This window comes from Diceros bicornis, chromosome 33 (genome assembly GCF_020826845.1).
Source record: "Diceros bicornis minor isolate mBicDic1 chromosome 33, mDicBic1.mat.cur, whole genome shotgun sequence".
Lineage (NCBI taxonomy): Eukaryota > Metazoa > Chordata > Mammalia > Perissodactyla > Rhinocerotidae > Diceros > Diceros bicornis.
In genome coordinates, this window is record NC_080772.1 from 38,276,651 (window position 1) to 38,299,805 (window position 23,155).

A 23,155-nucleotide genomic window follows, 5' to 3' on the forward strand; every position below is an offset into this window, starting at 1 on the left:
GACTTCATCAAAATAAAAAACTTCTGCTCTTCAAACATCATTAAGAAAATAAAAAGACAAAGATTAAGAGAGACTATTTGCAAAACAGATATTTGATGAATGATTTATATCCAGAATATACAGAAATCACTTACAACACATAGTAGGAAACCAAACCAGAATAACCAACCAACCAAGCAAAAAACCCCATTACAAAAATGAAAAAAAAAAAAAAACATTTGAACAGATATTTTCCAAAGAAGATATGTAAGTGGGTACTAAGCTCATGAACATACACTGGATATAGGTAATTGTTTAATACCTGTAAATAAGATATCCAAGGAGTAAATGAAAACATCAAAGCTAGAGAAAATCTTAAATGCTACACGATAAAATTATACTCTTAGTAACAGTATTTTTTTTATCACCATTAAACAACATCTTCTTAAAGTTATCAATACTGGAAGAGGATTCTAGGAAGGTGGCAGGGTAGGAGGTACCAGGGATCTGTCTCCCCACCTGGAGGAGAATTGCACTGGCAGAACCTGTCTGATGTAATTCTTTTAGAAATCTGAAGTCTATTGGAGGCTTGTATCTTCTGAGGAAAGTCTTGAGCAGTAAATTGAGGTTAATTTTACTCAATTTCAGCTCTTAAAAGAGTAGCAGCTGCCCATCCCACACCCTCTGACCCATGACAGCTGCTTGCACACAGTTCGAGGGAGCCAGGGTGGGCAAACATAACTCGGACTTCCATATATGGGGAATCTGTGCTCTGACCACTGATTGCTGATTCTGAATACAGATGTGCAGCAAAGAAGTAGCCATTGTTGTACCCTCCCCTTATTGCACTCTGGCTGAAGTGACTTCCAAGGTATTTTAAGGGCCCGTGCTTCATTTTTCTCTTTTTTTCCCTTTTGGGAGCTAGAAAATGAAGACTAGGACATTGAAAAGCAATTGCATATACAAAGGTCATTAACAAGTCACCATTCACGTCCAGAAGAAAACGTGCAGGCTCAGAAAAAACTTAGAAGAGCTTAAAGTTTATACTTCAGGCTGATCCCCAACACAGGGACAGACTACAATGATGAAAACAAACAAACAAACAAAAATAAAGAAACAAAAGCAAAAAACAAGCAAACAAACAAAACTCTAGCAAATCCTGTGGAAGGAAAAGAATCATATTTCCAGAGTTATCACATTATTAGATTCAAATGTCCAGTTTTCAACAAAATAAGTTACAAGGAATACAAAGAAGTAAGAAAGCATGTCCCATTCAAAGGAAAAATAAACTAACAAATACTGTTCCTAAGGAAGACATGATGACAGATCTCTTAGATAAAAACTTTAAAACAACTGTCATAAAGATTTTCAAAGAGCTAAAGGAATACATGGAGAAAGGCAAGAAGACAATGTATAAACAAAATGGAAAAATCAATAAAGAGAAAGAAAATCTGAAAAGGAACCAAAAATAAATTCTGGAGCTGAAAAGCACAATAACTGAAATGAAAAATTCACTGGAGGTATTCAAAGGCAGATTCAAGCAGGCAGAAGAAAGAATCAGCAAACTTGAAGCTAGGACAATGAAAACTATCACATCTGAGGAACAGAAAGAAAAATGATTGGAGAAAAAGTGAACAGAAAAGTGAAAGGGACCTGTGAGAAACTGTCAAGAAGACCAGCCTATGCATTGCGGTAGTCACGGATGGAGAAAAAATTTAGAAGGGGCAGAGAAAATAATTGAGGAAATAACAGCCCAAAACTTCCCAAAATTGATTAAAAACATGAATATAAACATCCAAGAAGCTCAACGAACTCCAGTTGGGATAAACTCAAAGAGATCCATATCAAGGCCCATAAACAAACTGTCAGAACTCAAAGCCAAAGGGAAATTTGAAAGCAGCAAAGAGAGATGTGATTTGTCACATACAAGGGATCCTCAATAAAAATTTCAGCAGATTTCTCACCAAAAACTTTGGAGGCCATAAGTCAGTGGGCTGATATATTCAGAAAAATAAAAGAAAAAAAAAACTTGTCAACTAAGAATTCTATACCTGGCAATAATATACTTTAAAAGTAGAGGGAAAAATTAAGGTATTCCCAGATAAGCAAAATCTGAGGGAGTTTGTTACTAGATCTGCCCTACAGCAATGCTAAAAGGAGTCCTTCAGGTTAAAATGAAAGAACACTAGACAATAACTCAAAGCTGAATGAAGAAACAGAGATCTAAGTAAAAGTAAATATATGGACAATTATAGATTTATTGTAACAGTGGTGTGTAACTCCACTTTTTGTTTTCTACATAATTTAAGACACTAGTGCATTAAAGATTGTTAGTTCATGTTTTTGGACACAAATGTATAAAGATGCAATATCCGAATATCAACACCTGAAAGGGGTGAGAAGGAGCTGGTGAAGCAGCAGAATTAGTGTATGTTATTGAAGCTAAGTGGGTATAAATTCAAATTACAGTGTTGTGACCTTAGGTTGATGTTAAACGTAATCCCCATTGTAACCACAAAGAAAATAGCTAAATTACATACACAAAAATAAATGAGAAAAGAATTTAAACATTTCACTACAAAAAAATCAACTAAACACAAAAGAAAAGAGTAATGCAAGAAATGAAGGACAAAACTCTAAGCCATGTGGAAAACAAATAGCAAAACGACAGAAGTAAATCTCTCCTTATCAGTACTTACTTTAAATAGAAATGGATGAGACTCACTTTAGATCCAATGACACAAATAGATTGAAAGTGAAAGGATGGAAAAAAGATAGTCCATGTAAATAGTAACAAAAGAGAGCAAGGGTGGTTATATTAACATCAGACAAAATAGACTTTAATTAAAAAACGTTTATAAGAAACAAAGAAGGACAATACTAATAAACGGTTCAATATAACAAAATATATAACAATTATAAACATTTACATACCTAATAACACACCATCAAAATACATGAAGCAAAAATGGACAGAATGGAAGGGAGAAATAGCTAGTTCCACAAAATTACTTAGATTTCAATACCCCATTCTCAATTATGAATAGAACAACCAGACACAAAATAAGTAAGGAAATAGAGGACTTAAGCAACACAATAAACCAACTAGATTTAGCAGACATAAACAGAATGCTCTACCCAACAACAATGTAATACATATTCTTATCAAGTGCACAAGGAACGTTTTCCGTGATAGACCACATGTTAGGCCATAAATTAAGTCTTAATAGATTTAAAAAGATAGACATCATACAAATTATGTTCCCTGGCCACATTACAGTAAAGTTAGAAACCAACAACAGAAAGAAAACTGGAAAATTCACAAGTCTGTGAAAATTAAACAACATACTCTTGAATAACGAATGGATCAAAGAAGAAATAACAAGAGAATTTAGAAAACACTTAGAGACAGGTGAACACGAAAACACAACATACCAAACTTATGGGACACAAAGAAGGAGGGACAAAGGGGGAAATTTATAACTATAAATGCATACAGTAAAAAAACAAGAAGGATCTCAAGTCAACAACCTAACTGTACAACTTAAGAAACTAGAGGAAGAGAAAACTAAATCCAAAACTAGCAGAAAGAAGGAAATAATAAAGATTAGAGCAGAGACAAATGAAAGAGAGAATAAAAGAATAGAGAAAAATCAACAAAACTAAAAGTTGTTTCTTTAAAAAGATTAATAAAATGGACCTTTAGCTAAATGGACTAAGAAAAAAAGGAAAGATTAAAATTACTAAAATCAGAAATGAAAGAGGGGACATTAGTACTGATTCTGCAGAAATAAAAAGGATTACAAGAGAATACTATATACAATTATCTACCAAGAAATTGCATAACTTAGATGAAATGGACAAATTCCTAGAAACACAAAACTTGCCAAGACCAAACATGAAGAAATAGAAAATCTGAATAGACTTATAACTGGTAAAGAGATTGAACCAGCAGTAAAAAATCTCTCAACAAGGAAAAGTCCTGGATCTAATGACTTCACTGATAAATTCTACCAAACATTTAAAGAAGAGCTAACACCAATCTTTCTCAAATTTTTCCTGTAAATTCAAAAAGAGGGAACATTCCCTAACTCATTTTATGAAGTCAGCATTACTCTGATACCAAAGGCATACAAAGACACTATAAGAAAATAAAACTACAGACCAATATCCCTTATGAATATTGATGTAAAAAATTGAACAAAATACTGGCAAACCAAATCCAGCAGCATATTAAAAAGATTATACACCATGACCAAATGGAGTTTATTACTAAAATGTAAGAATTGTTCAACATACAAAAATCATTCAATGTAATACACCACATTAACAAAATGAAGGAAAAAAGCTCACATGATCATCTCAATTGATGCAGAAAAAGAATTTGACAAAATTCAACACCCTTTCAAGATAGAAACACTGAACAAACTAAGAATAAAAGGAAAATACCTCAAAATACTAAAATCCAAAGTGATTATCGTACAATATGGTGAAAGACTTAATCTAAGACTGTCCTCTAAAATCAGGAACAAGACAAGGATGACTGTTTTTGCAACTTCTATTCAATATAGTACTGGAAGTCCTAGCCAGAGCAATTAGGCAAAGAAAAGAAACAAAAAGCATCCTAATTGGAAAGGAAGAAGTAAAATTACCTCTGTTCACAGATGGAATGATCTTACATATTGAAAACCCTAAGGAGTCCACAAAAACATGGTCAGAACAAATTAACGGTTAATAAATTCAGCAAAGTAGCAAGATAAAACTCAACATACAAAAATCAGTTGTATTTCTATACACTAATAATGAACAATCAAAAAAGGAAATCAAGAAAACAATTCCACTTACAATAGCATCAAAAAGAATAAAATACTTAGAAATTAACTTAACCAGGAAGTGAAAGACTTGTACAATTAAAACTACAAAACATTGCTGAAAGAAATTAAAAAAGACGTAAACAGAAAGACATCCCATGTTCATGAATTAGAAGATTTGTAGTTAAGATGTCAATGCTACCCAAAGTGATCTATAGATTTAAGGCAATCTCCATCAAAATCCCCATGACATTTTTGCAGAAATAGAAAAACTTATCCTAAAATTCATATAAAATCTCAAGGGGCCTCAAATAGCTGGGGGGAAAAAAAAAAAAAAAAAAAGCTGGAGGGTTCACACTTCCTGATTTCAAAACTTACTACAAAGCTACAGTAATCAAAACAGTGTGGTACTGTCATAAAGACAGACCTATAGACCAATAGAGCAGAATAGACGGTTCAGAAATAAACCCTTACATATACGGTCTAATGATTTTTGACAAGGGTGCTAAGAGAATTCACTGGGGAAAAGACATTCTTTTCAACAAATGGTGCTGGGAAAACTGGATATCCACTAGTTAAAGAATGAAGTTGGGCCCCTATCTAACACTATATCCAAAAATTAACTTAAAATGGATCTGTGACCTAAATGGAAACCTAATACTGTAAAACGCTTAGAAGAAAACATAGGACAAAAGCTTTACAACATTGTTTTCGGCAATGATTTTTTGGAAATAACACCAAAGGCACATGTAGTAAAAGGTAAAATAGACAAATTGGACTTCATGGAAATTAAAAGATTTTGTGCATCAAGAGACCCTATCAACAGAGTAAAAATGTAGCTCATGGAATGAGAGAAAATATTTGCAAATCATGTATCTGATAAGAGATTAATGTCCAAAATAGAGAGAGAACTCCTAAAAACTCAAAAACAAAATCAAACCAATTCAAAAATGAGCAAAGACCTTGAATAACATTTCCCCAAAGAAGATAAACAAATAATCAATAAGTACATGAAAAGAAGTTCAGCATCACTAATCATTAGGGAAATGCAAATCAAAGCCACAATGATATCACCTTGTACCCATTAGTACACTTACTACCAAAAAAAAAACCAACCAGAGAACGTCAAGTGTTGGTGAGGATATGGAGAATGGCACTCTACTGTTGGTAGAAATGTAAAATGATTCAGCCATTGTGAAAAAACAGTATAGAGATGCCCACACAAAATTAAAAATACAATTACCATATGATCCAGCAATTCCAATTCTTTGAATATATACTCAACAGAATTGAAATCAGGGTCTTGAAGAGATGTTTGCATACCCATATTTACAGAGAATTATTCATAATAGCTAAAACGTGGAAGCAACCCATATTTCCATCCATAGATGAATGGATAAACAAAATGTGGCATATGCACATGCTGGAATATTATTCAACCTTAAAAAAAGGAAATTCTGACATGTGCTACAACAGGGATAAACCTTGAGGACATTACGCTAAGTGAAATGAGGCAGTCACAAAAACACAAATACCGTATGATTCCATTTATAGGAGGTACTTAGAGTAGTCAAAATCATAGAGACAGAAAGCAGAACTGTGGCTGCCAGGGACTGGGGGAGGGGAGGAATGGGGGTGTTTTTGTTTAATGGGTGAAGAGTTTCCATTTTGCAAGATGAAGAGTTCTTGAGGTGGAAGGTTGTGATGGTTGTACATCAACATGAATGTACTTAATACCACTGAATTGTACACTTTAAAATGGTTAAAATCATAAATTTTATGTTATGTGTATTTTGCCACATTTAAAAAATTGGAAAAATTAACACCTCGAATCCTATTTTTAGTTAACGTTCATTCTTGATCTAGTCACAAGAATTTTAGTTGAGAGAAGATAATAACAAGACATGCAAAAACAAAGGGATCTCTGTAGCCGTTTAAGGCTGAAATAACCCTTAGAGTAAAATAATGAGTTTATCTGTGAATTTTTGAAATATAAATAATGTTCAAATCTATACTTTTCCACATCATATTTAGAAGTAGAAACGAAAGCTCAGTGTTATAAATCTGCTCTATATTTAGATTTTTTTAAAAATCCAGAAAGCTGATTGACAGCATGTATTTTCTCATCAAAATACTAGAAAAACTAGCCTTAATATATTTTGACCCTATGCAGTGACAATACTTAATATACAGAAATCAGCATTTGTTATTATCATCTCCAAAAGTTTAAGTGAAATCTTAAATCTATATGACTACTAAGTGGAGGAAATGGGTTTAGAACCTTGACTTCAAGACTGAATTCTATAACCTAATCACAATTTTAATTTATCTGTATCTGTCTTTGAAAATGTGTGATCAAAGTTATTTAATAAGCCTATTATATATTTTATTGTATTTTTTTCTTTTTTATTGAGGTATAATTGACATATAACATTATATTAGTTTCAGGTGTACAACGTAATGATTCAATGTTTATATACCCTGCAAAACGATCACCACAATAAGTCTAGTTACCATCCATCACCTTACATAGTTACAAGTTTTTTCTTGTGATGAGAAGTTCTAAGATTTACTCTTACAGTATTATGAACTATGGTCACCATGCTGTACCTTACAACCCTGCGACTTATTTATTTTATAACAGAAAGTTTTTACTTTTTGGCCCCCTTCACCCATTTTGACTACCCCCCATTCCCCCCCTCCTCTGGCAACCACCAATCTTTTGTCCGTATCTATGAGCTTGAGTTTTGTTTTGTTTGTTTTCTTTTTTTAGATTCCACATGTAAGTGAAATCATACGGTATGCATGGTGGACCTTGTGAGCATTACACCAAGTGAAACAAGTCAGACAGAGACAAACACCTATTACGTGTTTTAAAAGGGAAAAAGGACGCTATTCAAGTCTTTCAGTGATATTGTAATTTACAAAAAAAAAAAAAAAGCTTATCTAGTTTAATTCCAATCTTAGAAAACTTTTTGAGATGAGAATCATTATCCTCATTATATGGATAAGAAGGAGGAAGGGCAAGTACTCAACCCAAATATAACTGCTAAAAATTGACAGAGCCAAGACTTGGACTCCATCTTCTGAAGGAGGAATTTGCAACCTCTTTTAGTAATTGATGAACTCGGAGAAGACTTGATGAGGGCTATCTAGTTAGGGTTCCTATCTTTGGGCAATGCTTCCGTCACACTGATAACCCTTTGTAGGAAGATTCACTCCTGATCATTTACTTTAAGGAGTTGTTACCAAGTCATTCTATCTATCTATCTATCTATGTATCTATCCATCCATCCATCATCTATCATTTATTTATCTGCTTGTTCACTGATTATTTATTGTTAGTGCCTTATCCGAAAGTGTAAGTTCTTAGAGTGCAGGGATAATGTATTTTGTTACTTAATTCCCTATATATAACAAAGTGTTTCAATAACCATGGCACAAATAACAGCTTCCGAGGTTTTGTCTAATTAGTAATTCTGATTTTTTTGCTTACAGAAAAATGAAATGGGTTTTATGATGTCAATGTCCACTGTGCACTTCTCTCCCCACTTGGGAAAATAGAACCAAATTCTTCTTTCTATAGACATTTAAATTAATTCCAAGATTTTTCTCAAATTGTGAGTTAATTTTGCTTTATTTTATTCTTTACCAGTATCAGAGCAAGCTGTACCACCAAATAGTATGGAAGCTGCCTCTGCTCCATTTCTTAGGGAATTGAAATCAAGAATGGAGGGACAGCTCAGCCCCTCTGGAATATCCCTTAACCATATCTTCTTGTTTCATATTCCTCTGGGATAAGGCTGGGCTTCTACAACCCTCATCACATAGTATTTTCTATTCTCTGCTATACTGGTTAAGAAGGGGGCTCTGCAGTCACAAGATCTGCGTACACCATTGACGGTATGATCTTCGGCTGGTTATTCACATGTCTGAGGCTCACACTTCGTATTTCCCCAGGTGGGGTCAATGAAACCTAGGCCATGCTCTTGTGGGTACTACACTGAGGGCTCAACAAGTGTTATCGTCATCGTTTTTGGAAAAGTTTATTTCATGAAATGCATATTCTCAGATGCAATCCTGTTCTCAGTCACAACCCTACACTGTGGACTGTGAGATGAGCAAGAGTAGCTAGTAAGGCAAAACAAAATAAGGTGGCATTTTCTTCCAATTTGTTACAGAATACTAAATACCTGAAGAGTATTTAGATTACTTTGTGGTAAATAAAGGTTTATTTTTGAATACAAGGCTACCACGAGAGCAAAGATGATGTATCAGGACTTGCATGTTGCACTAGAACATGAATCTGCCAGGAAGTTACTTTGAAAATATTAGAGACTCCATCAAAATGAAAAAAACATATAAAAAAGAAATAGCCAAGCACGCCAGTTTTGCTTATAGAGAGAACACTGAAAAAATACTCAGGAAACTGTTAACTAGGAATGTAACTTTATCAGTAATGCTTAAATTCTTCAGGGTTTGTAAAATAAAAGTAAAGGTGATAGTTTCAAAGGTCCTTTACATCCTTCTAGAACATGGTGGATGTTCATAAACGTTTGTTGAGTGAGCTTTACATTGATAACAGTGGTTAAAATTCACATTTAGAATTCCTTAAATGTTACAAAGAATATGCTGCTGGTTAATATTTTAGTAGGATACATGTTTCCTTTTGACAGTCGACTCGGGCTGTATACAAATGTGCTTGGCTGTGCTGGAAGTGCCATCTGTCCAGAAAGCAGTAAACCAAGATCCTGACTACTCATGGTCATAAATGATTCAGGATCACTTCTTTTGCTAAGAGAAAAAAAGTACTTTTAAACATTTTTTAGAGAGTTCAGTACACAGGAATATGATGATAAAGTTGCCTTTCTTGTGAGTACCTTAGGGAGGTAAAAGGTTTTTTTGTTTTTTTAAGAACTCTTTTTCTTTTTCATTTTAAGGGAAAGCTAAAAACAAAATGAAACAAAATCTAAATTTACTAAGGACTGCTGGTTGGAGTCCATATTTGTTACTAATTTAAAAAATGATCATTAACCTCTCTCACTGAATTTCCTCTATCTACAAACTGGTGATGGTAGTCCCTGTTCTGACGACTTCACAGGACTATTTTAAAGAAACAGACAAGGTAGTGAAATCTGAGAAGGTTTTATAAATTTTAAAGTGCAACATATAATTGTTGTTATAATTGTGAAAGTTTTTATTCTGGGTTTCGATGGAAATGGCAAAATGTTTTCTCCCTTCAGCCCACTGAGTAATAAATATTCACTTGTGGTGGTGTTGCTCTGGGACCCCATAAAATATTTTCACAGATCTCACATTCAATTTATTATTATGAAATAGTATTTGTATTAGAATCAGTATAAGCCTGTTTATCCCTCTACATTGCATATATCTTGAGATCAGGGACCATATTTTATTTATCTCTGTGTCTTCCACAGTATGATGGAAAATTTTACACAAATAACTTGTTTCATAAACGTTTTTTGGTTAAACTTATTATCTAAGCAAGCCAAAATCATAACAAAGAGAAGACATTTTAATTTTCTTAAAAACGTTTGAATGGGGCAGGTAAGAGTGTTGATCGTGAACACGTTACAGCGTTTTTTATTGAGTAGTATTTCCATCCTGAAGAAACTAGAAAAGCGTGACTGAAGGGCAAACAGGGAGTGGAGCTCAGCACTTCTGTTGTGTGGTGAACGGTAGAGTCAACACAAGTCTTTTTCTGATTGACCCAAACATGACAGACTCATTGTAAAAATAAGTGGTTTTAGAAGTTTGGCTCTACCAGACTTTTACTGTATGACTGTTAAGGCATGAAAAAAATAATGTATAAAGAAGGTTTTTGAAGGTATTTGGCTCTTAATCACTGACCATTAAACTTTTAAAATTTAGGATATTAAGCCCATTAGCAATTACTGCTTGATGAAACTATCAAATTTAAATACAGAAATGGTAAATAATTTCAATTATTGTTTCCAAAACAATGTTTATCTCATTTCTTTAAAGGACCCTTAGTTTTAAGTAACAATTTTTTTATTAGTATTTTTTGTGAAGATTATCTCTGAGCTAACACCCATGCCCATCATCCTCTACTTCATATGGGACACTGCCACAGCATGGCTTGATAGGTGGTGCATCAGTGCATGCCTGGGATGCGAACCTGCGAACTCCGGGCTGCTGAAGCGGAGCATGCGCGCTTAACTGCTGCACCACCAGGCCGGCCCTTAAGTACCACTTTTTTGACAGCATAAAGAAAAATTAATGACATTAATATTTTAGATAATTTTATTTTCTAAATCTGTTTATATGCGACTACTTAAACATACGTAGAAAGTTTATGATTGAAACATGTTCATAGCAATACATAAAATTCATTCTTATTCTTGCAATGGACTTAGTTATTGTAATTTTCGATCTCCAAACAACTGATTAGAAAAAACAGTCCATAGAATACTAATTCAAAGCGTTTGAACACTGATTTTACTTTACTACTGACCTGTAACACAGGGAAGGAATGTTAACATTTTAGGCCCTCTTTGTAGTCATTTGGAATCTGATTATAATGGTAAAGCGTGAGCTTTAAGCAAAGAAGCAAGAAATATGCCTTCGATGCATATTTTGCTCTGGGAGAGGGTCCTGATGGACACCTTTGCCACCGGGAGAGTCATCTATTCAGGCTGAATAAATGAATGAATGAATGTTAAGCCGGACAGATAATCTCTTTTGCATGACTTCAAATATGATGACACATTTTAGATATCTGACAGGTATTTCAGCTACTATAACTCCCACCAGCTTCCTGAAATGTTTTCAGATCAAATTCCTGAAATGGGAGGTTACCTAGTCCCTGAACAATCCCGTCCCTTCCTTCCATCTCTGCTCACTTCCTGCTGCCCACTGTATCGCATGCTGGCGCAATGTGGCTTACTTTCCCTAATTGGAGCAGTGTGAAAATTTAAGTGAACATAATTTCATAACCTTTCCAGCAGCATAAAGCATTATTGTTTATGGAGGGCTGAATAAGCAATTTGAACTTTACAAATGAAGTGCAAAGGGAATTTTGACAGCTCACAAATCTGTGTGCTCACAAAACTTCTGGGTGGAAGTTTCAGAGCTATTCAATCAGGTTTTTAAAGTCCAAAATATGTTTTCCAGGGATGTGTTAAAATTTGACTACTAAATTTAGTTTTATGTGAGTCCGTTCTCATCTTGAATCTCATTGGGAATCCCTGTAAATTATTATTGTATCTGAGACAATATATTTTAGTGCTACTGCTGTGTACTGGGTCATTAAATCTTGACTGCATTTCTAAATACAGAGATCTTTTCAATAAGAAAACTAAGACAAGTATAGTCAGGGAAACAGATAAGTGGAAGTCTGGTTCCTTACTTTCTGACATGTTAATATAAACAGTGATCTCGGTGGATGCAGCTGCATGTCCAGCATGGGACAAACTTTCCCCTCATTCTTATCACATTTAAACCACATCTAGGTCTCAATCTATCAGTGAACCATGAGTCTGATCTTCAGCTTACTAAGTTTATAATCTATGATATTACCTTATACTAAAACCCATAACTTCAAAACTTACCTTGGCACTTTCAAATAAAATGTTTATGTCCAAGTCGTTTTCTGGTATTAGACATCTGTTGTCAAACTTATCACTCGACATAAAAGTGTAGGTATATGAAAAATACAAATTTACTGGAATCTTTAGGTTAAAAACCATGAAAATTACTCTATTATTTCTATGTGAGACGTTTGCCTATATATTAGATACAGAGATTTTTATCGTATTATGTCTGCTAACAGCTTAAATAGCCTACCCTGAGACACCCAAGAGACCTAAATGACAATTAGTTCATTTAAAAATGAAGGACAGCGTGTTCTTGGTGAATATGCATGAAGTTCATGCATAATCACAACTGAAGTATCCTTTATTAGAAAACCCCTCCACTGACCTAGTCTGCTGGCTGAGCGACCAAGGAGAAGACCACAACCTTTGATGCCAAGGGTGCATGTGGATAAGACCAAATTTAACCTCTTGATGCCTGTTCTTGATAAAATCAGTGACCTCAGAAAATGAAAACAGTGCCTGTGAGATACCTATTTCCTCTAACTGTAAGAGAAAGAACAGAACCTAACTCTAATTTAACTGCTTGTGATTCCACCTTTCAGTCCCAACTATCACAGATATTCACGAAATTCAGTACAGGGCACACTCCAGAAGAAAACCAGTTCTTACAAGTACATTTGAACTAAATCCCTCCCTCTTCCTTTATTCACACTGATTAATTTGGTTGAGCAACTGTAAGGGAAATCTGTAGAGCCTCTTTACCTATTTTGCCTAAAGCCAGAACTTGTTATATCAAGTCTGCCAGCAACACATCTTCCAGGACATTTTCATTCCTAGTTCTCTACAGACAAAGATGCTTTCTCAGGAAAAGGCTATATTAGTCCAAAATTAGAGAGGAAGAAACATGTGAAAAGAAAATTTAGCCACATTTCTACCTCCCAAGTAATGTTGCCTTCATTCTTACGTTTCTTACGTTTCCACCCTTCCAGTCTTATGATGAGCTGGGACAGGGAAATGGAAGGAGAGACCAGCTCTCTTCTCAAGATTGTCTATGCTTGTTCTTTCTCAATCTTCTCTATTTCCTGCTTGTTTCACCTCAATTGCAGTTGTCCAGCAGAAAGATTCTCTCTAGGATGATGTCCTCTACAGTAACTTGAAATCTCTTTTTTCTGAGGAAGCTGAGGTGATGAAACAAGACAAGGGACTTCATGACCACCGTAATACCATGTGAAGAGCAGATTCAGAATGACGGAAAGAAAAGGCATATAGAAGGTTACTTGTTCAAAGAAAGTTCTAAAGGAAGTCAAGGCAGTCAGCATTCTCAGCAGAAAGATCAACAGCATTCTCCAGTGATGTGCGGCTGTAAGTTTCTACGTCCCCAAAACGTGCATCATTGGTCTAAGTGAGTGAAGGTCAAGTCAGACCTCAGTAAACTGGACTGCTCTCTCCAGGCTGACATAGCTCTTCAGGTAGGCCAGGGGCAACCTCCTCTAAGCCAGGGGTGTCATCATTCTCAGACTAACGCCATGCACATGGTGACTGAAGAGCAGAGTGAAGGACTGACACTCAGGCCTGAGAGTTTCCCAAGCTGAGCACGTCTCAGCTTCTCCGGTTGAAGGAGCCTGGAACCACTGTTTGCTGAACTCGCAGCTGCAGAAACAGCAAAAAAGGCTGGTTTCCCAGATGTCTCTGGGAATCTTCCGAATAGATTCTTAGACTAACTAGAAGGCTTTTGTTAGATTTGTCCTCCATTCTAACATATTCTATTTTCATTATTAATATCATTCTGCATTCATTTACAAATTCACATATGAGAAAATCGTTATTATATGTGCTTCACTTTAAAATATTGAAGGATCTCAGATATCACCTAGGATACCACGCCATATATATGCACACACATATACAACGGATATTTGTTATATATTATTCTATGGTATAATGGATGTGTATATATAGAATGAATATATATTAATATATTATGGGAAATTTTATAGTATATATAATGTATGTACATATTATATATGCATTAAATATTATATAAAATGATAAATAATAAACAATACATGACTTCAATATACATAAAATATAATTTACATTCATATATAAATTTTTATACAATAAATATTATATTTACTTATTTAATTAGGTTGAGAGGTTTTCCTTGCCTTAGCCTTACTTTTAGTAGTTGGTTGAGCTAGACTTTTACTAGACATAATCCAGGTCAACTGAGAGACAGTCCAGAGGCCTCTCACAACCAGCCTGTCTCCTATGATACCTCCAGGGTCCTGTGACGAACATTTTGTGCCTAAAGAAATGATAGCATCATCATGAAACCGTGATGTAAGTATTATCCGCTATTAAAAAAAATTCTTAAATGTTTTTGTAAATAGACATGCTGTAAAATTAATTTTTATTTTTACTGTAGAGTTCTATGAATATTAAAATATGTATATATTGGTGTAGCCACCACGACAATCTGGATAAAAAACAGTTTCAGCACCCCAAAAATCTCTCTTGTACTGTCCCTTTGCAGTCAAGTCCTCACCTTGGCAAACATTTATCCATTCATGATAATAGTTTGTCTTCTTTAGACTGCCATATAATCAGAATTACGTAAATTTTGAAGGTGACTTCTTTCAATTGGCATAATATCTTGAGATTCATTCATCCAAGTTATTTATTCCCTTATATTGCTGAATAATATTGCATTGAATAGAGGACCTACAGTCTGTTGTTCCAGTCACTACTTCAAGGAAATTTATAGAAACTGCCAAACTTGTCCCAGAGTATGGAATTTGTAGTCACCCCATCACTGCAGGAGAGTGCTCCCTCTATCACATCATGAGAGCGCTCCCTCCAACACTGCTACACTGCAGGAGAGAGCCCCCCACCCCCGTCACTGCAGGAGAGCATTCTCCCTCTGTCACTTCAGGAGAGCAATCCCTCCATCAATGCAGGAGACTTACGGTTGGTCACTTGCTAGAGCTAGTCATCACGTGTATCATTTGGAGTGGTACCACAACATTGTTTTCATTTGCATTTCCCTCACTGTTAATGACTTTCTCTTTATGTGCATATGTCCTCTATGTAAAATTTCTGCCAATTCAATTGCCCTTTTTTTTGTATAATTTTATTTATTTATTTTTCCCCCCAAAGCCCCAGTAGATAGTTGTATGTCATAGCTGCACATCCTTCTAGTTGCTGTATGTGGGAACCAGGCCTCAGCATGGCCGGAGAAGCGGTGCATCGGTGCGCGCCTGGGATCCAAACCCGGCCGCCAGCAGCAGAGCGCATGCACCTAACCGCTAATCCACGGGGCCGGCCCTCAATTGACCTTTTTAAAATTGAGTTGTTTGTTTTCTTAGTGTTAAGTTTTGAATGTTCTTTATGTATTCTAGATAAAAGTTCTTTATCAGGTATATGATTTGCACATATTTTCTCCTGGCCTATTGAATTGCCTTTAAACATCCATGAAAAATCAGTAGTATCTATGTCTGGAATCTATTCTGTTCCCTTGATCTATGTGTCTATCTCTTTACCAGTACTGCTCTGTCTTCATTACTGTAGCTTCATAAAATCAGGTAGTATAATACCTCCCTCTTTATTCTTTTCCAAAATTGCTTTGGCTATTCTAGTTCCTTTGCCTTTCCATATAAACATTAAAATCATCTTGTCTGTGGGGCCGGCCTGTGGCATAACAGTTAAGTGCACGCTCCCCTGCTGCTGGCTGCCTGGGTTCAGATCCTGGGCGTGCACTGATGCACCACTTGTCAGGCCATGTTGTGGCAGCATCCCACATAAACTGGAGGAAGATGAGCACAGATGTTAGCTCAGGGCCAGTTTTCCTCGGTAAAAAGAGGAGGATTGGCATGGATGTTAGCACAGGGCTGGTCTTCCTCACACACACACACACACACACACACACACACACACACACAAATCATCTTGTCTGTAACTACAAAAGTTCCTGCTAGGATTTTGAGTGAAATTGTGTTAAATATATAGATCAACATGGTTAAAATTTAAAATTTTACAATATTAGGTCTTGCAATCCTTTAACACAGCATGAGTTCTTTGATTTTTTTCATTAGATTTTCTAACATTTAGCATCAAATCTTGCACATGTTTTGGTAAATTTACAAAAAGCATTTACTTTTTGTTTGTTTAGGGGAGTTATTGCTAATGGTGTTATGTTTTTAAACAATTTGTTGAAATATCATATTTTTTGCATGTATGTGTTGACCTTGTATTTTGTGGCTTTGCAAACAAATTTATTAATTCTAGGAGATATCTTTAAATAGATTCTTCAGAATTTTCCACATGGAAAAGCATATGTATGAATAGGTCAGTTTAATTTCTTTCTTTTCCATTGTTATACCTTTTTTTTCTTGTGGTAAAACACTGGCAAGCCTTTCTAGGACATTGTTGAATAGGAGTGTGAGAGTAAAAACTCTTGCCTTGTTCCCAATCTTCAGGGGAAGGCATTCCATCTTTCAACATTAAGAATGATATCAGTAGTACTTTTTTTTCAACTTTATTAGGTTGAGAAAATTCCTTTCAATTACTTGTTTTCTGCTAGTATTTTCACGAAATAGATAAGTAATTTTGTCAAATACTTTTATGCATTAATTGATTTAATAATGTCTCTTTTCTTCTATAACCTGTTAATATGGTGGGTTACGTTAATAAATTTTTGAATATTGAACAAGTCTTCTATATATAGGATAAATGTCATTGGGTTGTGGTATATTATTTTTTTTACATATTGTTGGATTCAGTTTGCTAATATTTTGTTGAAGATGTTTACACGTAGGTTCATGAATGATATTGGTCTCATTATCTTTTCTCAGAGTATCTTCCACTGATGTTACTGTCCGGATAGTAGTGGTTTCATAAAATCAGTTGTGATGTGCTCCCTCTTCTATCATCTGGAAGAAATTGTGAGGAATTGGTGTTGTTTCTTCTTTAAATGTTTGGTAGAATTTGCCAGTGAAGCCATCCGAACCTGGAAATTTATTTTTCAGAATAAATTTTTAGAATATATTGAATTTATATTACAATTATAGGCCTATTTTAGGTAACCATTTCATCTTGAGTAACTTTTGGTAGCTTGGAGTTTTCAAGCAGTTGACCCATTGCTCACAGTTGTTGAATATATGCACAGTCCTTTCAGTGTGTGTGGGGTCTGTAGTAATATCCACTCTCATTCTTGACATTGGTAATTCCCATCTTCTTTTTTTCCCTTGTCAATTTCACTAAAATTTTATCAATTTTATTGATCTTTTCAAAGAACTAGCTTTTGGTATTCTCTATGGTTTTTCCGTTTACAATTTCACTTATTTCTGCTATTTTCATTGTTCCTTCTAGCTGCTTAATTTATAGATTCTTAAGATGAAGGCTTAGGCTATTGGATTGAGACCTATCTTCTTTTGTAATATGAGCATTTAATATAAATTTCTCTCTAAACATTTCATTAGCTGCATTCCATACATATTTATTTGCTATATTCTCATTTTGATTTGGTTAAAAATATTTTCTAATTTCCTGTGAAATTTTCTCTTTGTACTATGGATTATTTAAGAGTGTGATGTTTACTTTCCAAATTTATGGTGATTTTTCTGTTTTCTTTCTGTTACTGATTTCTAGTGTAATTTCATTTTGCTCGGAAAGCATACTCTGTATGATTTCAATTATCTAAATAAGTTAAGATTTGTTTTGTTACCCAGAAAATAATCTACCTTAGTAAACATTTAATATACTTGTGAAAAAATTGTGTATTCTGTTTTGGGTGGTGTTCTATACATGTCCATTAGATCCAGTTAGTAGTCATTGTTGTTCAGTTCCATATACTTTCTGAATTCCTAGATCTATGGCTAATAGAGGAGAGTTGTAGTCTCCAGATACAGCTGTGGATGTGTTTAGTTCTTCTCTCAGTTCTGTTAGTTTTTCTTCCTATATTTTAAAGCCTTTGTGTTATATACAATTTCCATTCTCTTACTTTAATCATCTGTATCAATACACTGGAAGAAAGTTTCTCATATATAGAACCTAGTTTGGTCATAATTTTTCTTTTCATCCATTCTGACAATCTCTGTGATTCAATTGGTCTGTTCAAACCATTTACATTTAATATGATTGTTAGTGTATTTGGATGTATTAGTATATTTGAATAACATTTTTGTTATTTTTTATAACCTCTGTTTTTCATTTTTCTTTCACCTTTCCTACTTTCTCTTTACTTATTTATGCATTTTCAGTTTAACTGTTTCTCTTTGTATAGTTTTTTGGGTTTTTTTAGGGTTGCTCTAGGTTTTACAATGTACATTTTAGCCTTTCACAATCCACTTCAAATCAATATTTTACTACTTTGGGGGAAAGATAGAAACTTGCCATCATATAAGTTTCTACCTGCCCTGTTTTATGTTGTAGTTGTCTCATATATTACACCTACATGTATTGAAAATCCTATCAGTAAACATGTTTTGCATTCCCAGTCGACATTTTCCTGATTCTTCATATGCTAGTAATTTTCAGTCGTATCCTGGATATTGTGCCTATCATGCTATGAGCCCCCTGGTCTTGTTCACATTCCATGGATGTCTTTGTTCTAGCAGGTAACTGAGAGATGTAGGTCCTGGCCACAGTCTAGTATACCTTCTACACACTGTGGCCCTAATGTCGACTCACCTTTCAAGGCTTTCTTTGTGACACTTGGATCTTCCTGTATGTAAGCCGTCCAGTGGCAGTTCTGGGACTGGAGTGATAGTTCGTCTCTGTCCAGTTCTCAAGGTCTGCTATTTAAGAACCGAACCACGCATCCTCAAATCAGAGGTGCACGCAGGCGAGTTCACAAGCAACATTATGGATCAGTTTTCTAAGCTCCTCTCTTTTCACAGTCCCTTTGGTTCTTTCAGATTTTCTTAGGGCTCTGCTACTTATTCCTCTGGTCACAAATCTGGAGCTTTATTTAACCTGTCTGCTGAACTCAACACGACTGCGACCATGTCTGTGGCCAAAGGGCAAGAGGACAGAGACAGAAAAAAGCAAGGGGGGTCACTCCTCCTTCTTGGGACCACAGCTTCTCTGATCAGAGAAGTTTCCCCACCCCCAGAGTTTTAGGTGATGAGAGCCCGTGCTGCAGCCACTGTTACTGTCTCAAGTCCCCTCTCCCACTCCTCAAACCAGAACTGGAAGACCCCGTGAGGGTCTCTCTTTCTGCATTGATATCCACTTTCAGGTTTCAAGCTGCTCTGAGACCAGGTTGGGGAATAGCACAGGGAATAATATAAATGATAAATTCACTGCCATTTCAGTGTCAGTTCATATTCTGAACCTCTTCCAAATATGCCTACTACTACTTAATTTCTGGAGTCTTCTATTGGCTGCTCCATGCTTCTGTCCAGATTTTCAAACAGTATTCAGTGGAAGAATCAGGATAAGGAATGTTTATCTTGCCCAGAATCAAAATTCCCATAATTTTATTTTAATTTAGAAACATTAATTAAATTTTAATATTTGTCTTTTGGACTACTTGCACATAGTAGGTGTTTAGTCATGTTAGTTATACAGAGTTTAGCTGGGTTATAGAAGTGAAAACATTAAATTATTACTCAAGTTATTAAAGATATTTAGCAATGGACTTCTCAGTTTAAATTACGCTACTGGGACCTCATGGATAAAATAATTTCAGTGTATTCCGTTTGATGGACCTCATTGTAGAATGCTGCAGCTGTGTCACTTAAGGTTGAATTACTGTGTTCGTAGAGTGAGGTGATGTTACCCCAGGTTTAGGCGAATGATCTTACAGTCCTGACTCCGCACTGACACAGATTTCACACCTTGCACTAACCACCTTGACTGAAAAGGGAATAAGAGGTGGGGGAGCTATTTTCTGCTTAACTTTTCAATGCAAAGTTGTTCCTTCTTTTCTCCTAGGAAATCTCCAAGATTTTACATTTCTCTTGGATTGTTGAGGGCTGCCAAACTCAGTGTTACAATGTGCATTTCACATGACAACCGGAGGACGCTCCCTGGAGGACTCTGACAGAAACCAGTGTGCTCAAAAAGCTGTAGTGCCAAAGAAGGGAAGGTGCATCTGTCTACGGAGACCAAGAGCTGCCAGGAACAAATGAGTGTGGGAGAAAATGCTGACCACAAACCACTTAGCTTCTATTTAAAGGAACAATTTGAGTAAGACATATTAAAAAGTCATAAAATATGCAGCAAGTTTTCAGGGTCCAAGTCTTCGAGGTATTCTATTTATTTTTTCTGTGCTTCTTCTTACAATGTTATATTGTTCTTTAAGGGTAGCTTGACTTCAAAAAATGTCCTAACAGTGCATTATCTTTTAAAATGACAATCTCTTTGAAGAGGGCAAACAGCAGCCTACGTGAAATTCCAAAGAAACTAAAATCTGTCCATATGAAAAATAGGTTGCTGTGATATATAAGTATTTTGAGGAATTTTGGACTTATTTATTCGTGTGCTATCAATAATGTTAAGGATTTTGAGAGTGATCTAGAGTTTCTCTTTACCGACAATTTTACAAGAACAATGGAGTTGGGTATAGGTGTGAGAAGGAGACACAATAAATAAAGTAATTCTATAACCTTATACTTTATTGTTCTTATTTAGGCAAAATCTGTATAACTATTCTGGAAATATATGTACATTTCCTTGACAAATGCTTAGAGTTTTACACAATTCAAAGCTTATAGATGACAGCATTTTATTCTCTCTCTCTCTGACTGTATGTGTATGTGTGTTTATATATATATGTATTTGTACATATATGTATCTACATATATGTGTGTGTGTGTGTATATATGTGTGTGTATATAGTCCTAAAACTAGGGCTTATCCTTCATAAATTTTTTTCTAAATACATACTTGATTGCATAATAGTTAATCAGGTATGACCAAATAATTCTAATTTGGGGGATATTTTCCAATATTAGTGAAAACCATGTTTAAAATCCTAAAATAGAATAATCCTCCTAATGTATCAAAAGCTAACAGTAATTTGCATTTATTAGTATATGCAAACATTAATATCAGAAACAGAAGTGTCCTCAGTGTTACTCTTAAAAATACACGTATGTGCTAGTAAGCAGCTGGAGCAGAGAGCCACACACCTGGACATCTTAGAAAGAAAGAGAGGGGTCCCTTCAGAAGTGCCCCCACGTGTACAGACACACTGTGTGAAGTGCTGTCTTTAATAGTCCATATTCCAGGGGCTTCTATTATTGTGAAATCACCACTGAAAGATCAACATCTGAAGCCATTTATCCTCTTAGCCTTCTTTAATTTGTCGGAATGGTTTTCTCTGAAAAGCGGAGAGCAGAGTTATAAGGAAATGAAAGAAACGCAGGGTCAGAGAAACTTCCCTACGGCAGAAGGAGTTACAGCCTAGGTGCTGCTGGAACTTTCTAATTGGCCAAAGCATTACTTGATTCTGGGTTCAATGGGAGACAGGACACCAACAACAAATAACCAGCTCCTCCCAAGACTTAGTTCAGACCAGCACACTATGAGAAGCCAGAATGACCATCAAGTCAAGCTAATGTAGTACTTGCAAATACATGTACCAAACAGCATCAAGATATGCATGTCATTTACTTAGATAAACAAGGCGTTTGATGGCGAAACATTTCCCTTCTCTCCCAAATGCCTCCATGGCAATTGGCTGCAAGCCCCAACATAGTCCTTAAAAAGAATCAGCCATCATGCTGACGAATGGGTCCTGGAAACACACACATAAGAAAGAGCTATAAGATTATATTATAGATTATTTTACAGAGTCAGCAAAGTGTTACAAGTTTATAGCCAGCTTAAAAAGGATTAAAGCCATCCATTAGTCTGCTACAGAAGAACTCTAATCACCAAGGGAAGACTATATTGGCAGTGCACATTTGAGGGCTGTCACTAAAGAGTGCTATCTTGGCAGCAGCCTTTCAAAGGATGCACTTACTGACTAGGAATTAGGAACTGTCAATGAATCCAACACATCTTTTGTCAAATCCTAGAAAGGTGTGGGTATGAAGCACTAAGAAATGTGGTTATATTTGGTTAAAAATTGTGCCACATTACCATTCTCAAATGTGACACCAAGATTACCCAAAAGATATTTAAAGAACCTTCAGATTAATTTTGTCCCTTGTAAGTAGACCATGGATGATGGAAACAGGGAGACTATTAATGAGTGTAAACTGCTGCCACATGTTTGCCAACAAGATCTGCCTGCATAACTAGGTCTGCTACACAGTCAACTTAATTGGGGCATTTCTTACTGGGCTGAGCCTAACATGCAGTTTAACTTTACTTTGTAAAGACCCTCCTATCTGGATCAAAAGATTGGTGACCCATTCTTTAAAGATGGGAAGATTGATGGAGTGAATCATCAAGGACTAAAAGACCATCCACACCAGAGTTATGCAACAAAGTCAAGGTTTTGTCTGCAGCCCCAACACACGCCTTATCTGGAACACCACCTTTGCAGCAACTCTGAATTTCTCATACTTTCCCAATTAGAATACAATCAATGTTTCAGTGTTTAAATAGTCCCTAAGGAATGTAAACATTACCCAGAGAATTATCTCAGGTCTACTCTAGCTGCCCAAGTACCTCCTCAAGCAAATCTTTGAGTAGCCCAAGGTCTTGCAAGATATTATTAAAGTGAGGGGCACAGTCTAGCTTCCCAGCAGGCTCCTACTCACCTCTTCACCATGTGGGAAGCTGGAAGGTCTCTTCTCATGCTACTTCAAGATGAGCCCTCATCATTCCTTT